Source organism: Ochotona curzoniae, unplaced genomic scaffold (genome assembly GCF_017591425.1).
Source record: "Ochotona curzoniae isolate NIBS_2020 unplaced genomic scaffold, NIBS_Ocur_1.0 scaffold_3223, whole genome shotgun sequence".
NCBI classification, from domain to species: domain Eukaryota; kingdom Metazoa; phylum Chordata; class Mammalia; order Lagomorpha; family Ochotonidae; genus Ochotona; species Ochotona curzoniae.
In genome coordinates this window covers 5,999,220-6,001,946 of record NW_024467108.1, presented here as the reverse complement: position 1 = coordinate 6,001,946, position 2,727 = coordinate 5,999,220, and positions in this window count along the sequence as shown.

Sequence of the window (2,727 nt, the reverse complement as noted above, 5' to 3'; positions counted from 1 at the left end):
AACGAGGGAAACTAGGGCTCCAGGTGGGGACTTGAGCCTGGGGTCACCAGTGTCGCTTGTCATCCAAGACCTCTGTGCGGGCCTCACAGCAGCTGGAGGAGCTACGCAGCGCGAGGGTGGAGATGGGGCTCCTCCTAGCCTTCTTCACATTACCCTGTGGCTGGCCTAGCAGTGGGCAGGGCCTTCTGGGAGCCCCAACAGGCACCATGACCTTGGATAGGGCTTTTCCCTTTGGGACTTGGATGCATGATTCGAGATGGCAGTGGCAGCGAGACAAGATCTGTAAGCCAGATGCAGTCATCATGGCTGAGTCAAGGCCTGGCTGGATCAGACCTAAATGGCTCCGGATGCTCTCCCCTGGCTCCTCCCAAGGTCCTTCCTGGGATGTCTGAGTTGCTCCAGCCGGACCCACCCTACATTTGTAGCATTTAGGAAATAAGTTTCTAGCAGCCAGAGACAGGGCCAGCGTGGTCAGCTGCTTTCTAGTGTGAAGAGGAGAAATTCTTTCTCCTATGTGTGACCTTGGCAGGGGCTCCTAGCCTTCCTACACTTGAATTTCCACATTCAGGTCCTGGTCATAGCCGTAGTATCCCACTGCAGAGAGGATCTTGGGGGCAGGTGATAAGGAGCCTGGAGTTGAATCCCCAGGGATCAGGGAGGACATGAGGCCAGGGAGGACACGAAGCAGTAGAGTAGAGCTTCCCAGTGCACAGCTAACATCCCTGAGGGGCTTCCAGAACCCAGCCCCACTGTCAGGGGCACTGGTATGCTGCCCAGATCTCACGACCTCCTCATCTATGGCCATCCCATAACCAGAGATGGGTTCCCAGGGGGCTGTAAAGCCCCAAAGTGTGAAGCTAGTCCCTGCACATCCCAAGGTCCCCTGGGTGCTGGCTGAGGCCTTCCTGGGGTCACGGACCCATGCGTGCCACTGTGCAGCCCATACTGTTCTCAGGAACATTTCGCAATCAACCTTGCCAGCTTCAATCTCTGCCTGAACCCAAGCTATAACAGTTGTCTGTGACAGGTGCCAGTGGGAGGGGGCATGGGAGCCAGTGAGGAGGCCATCATTGCCACTGAGCAAAGACAAGCCAGGGGCGTAAGGCTGGAGGTAGCCTAGGGGAGGGACTGGGTCTAACAGGGATCTTGGGAGCCGCTCAGGCTCCTACCTGGGGCAACTGCACAAAGGGAATCACTTAAAGGGTGTGCTGAAGGTATCCAGGCCAGGAGCCATTTCAGGTAGAGGTCCAGGAGGCAAGAGTGGACATTCATGTACTGGAGTGGGGCTGGCTGGGAGCTGTGTGTCTGGGTTAACTGGCATCTTGCACCCTACATGGCATTTACTCATCCCTATCTGGTGCAGGGCACGGTTTCCACTCATCAGGAGGGTTCAGTGTCCCGCAGATCATTGCTGGGTGAGATGTTAATTCCTTGGTTCCTGGTTCCACAGTGGGAGTGGCACACAAGGGGCTTTGAGTAGCAACTGCTCCCCAAGTGATGAGTTCAAATCATGATGTGCTGCTGGCTCCTCGGGAATCCCAAGGACCTGTTAGGCAGATACTAGGACCCCCTCTGGAAAAGAGGAAATCAGGGCTCTGTAAGGTAACAGCGAGTTGGCAGGACTCACACAGCTCCCGGCATTGCAGCAGAAGGGCTGTCCATGTCAGAGTGCCCAGAGTCCTGCCTTCACCTTTCCATCCAGCTCCCTGCATATGCACCTGAAGGCAGCGGGGGAGGGCTGGAGCGCCTAGGTCCCCGGCACCCACAAGGGAGACCCCAATACAGTTCCTGATTTCTGGCTTCAGTCTGACCTAGCCCTGACTGTTGCACACTGGAGAAGTGAAATAGCAGATGAGAAACATGTGTGTGTGTGTGTGTGTGTGTGTGTAGCTATTGCTCTGCTTTTCAGGTAAGAAACCAGACAGCTCCTAAACAGCAGAGCTGGGGTTAAGCCAGGGCTACCCAGCTCTGCCTGGGAGCCTCCGAATCCAGAATTCTTATCTGTCTAATCAGAATTCCTTCCCCTCACTCCTCAGTCACTTCCTCTGGTGAATTCCAAAGCCTCTCTGATCAGGAGCCAGCGCCTCCTTTCAAGAAGCTGTGCTGGGAAAGACCAGCCCCGCAGGGGTGGGGTTGGGTGGGATAAGCCTGGCAGGAACTTCCAGGCCTGGAGATTCCCCAGCCCCTAGTTTGAAGCCCAGACATGATGGAAGAGTTCTGGGGTGGCAGTGACCTCACCAGTGGATGGCAAGCAGGCTGCCTTGCAAGAATGTGCAGCTCGTTCCAGCCCTGGCCCTTTGCAGCTCGCTGTTCGCTCCTCTGCACACATTTTCACTTTATCCTGACAGCGCTACAGTCCCCCTATCCACAGTTTCAGTGACCCATCACCAAGCTCAGTCTGAGATTCCAAATAGAAAATTCAGATAGAAATCATTCATGGAGCAGGTGTTTGGCACAGCAGATTCAGCTGTAGCTTGGGAAGCCTGCATCCCACTGCAGAGTGCCTGGGTTTTGATTCCACTTCAGATTTCATCTTCCTGCTAAAGCACCTGGGAGGAGGCTCAAGTACTTGGGGAAGTCTTTGCTATCTGTTATGGTATACCAGATGGAGTTCCTGGCTCCTAACTTTGATCTGGGCCAGACCTGGCTATATTTGCAAGCATTTGGGGAGTGAGCCAGCATATAGGAGAGCTCTGTATTTCTGCCTTACAAATAAAATAAAATACA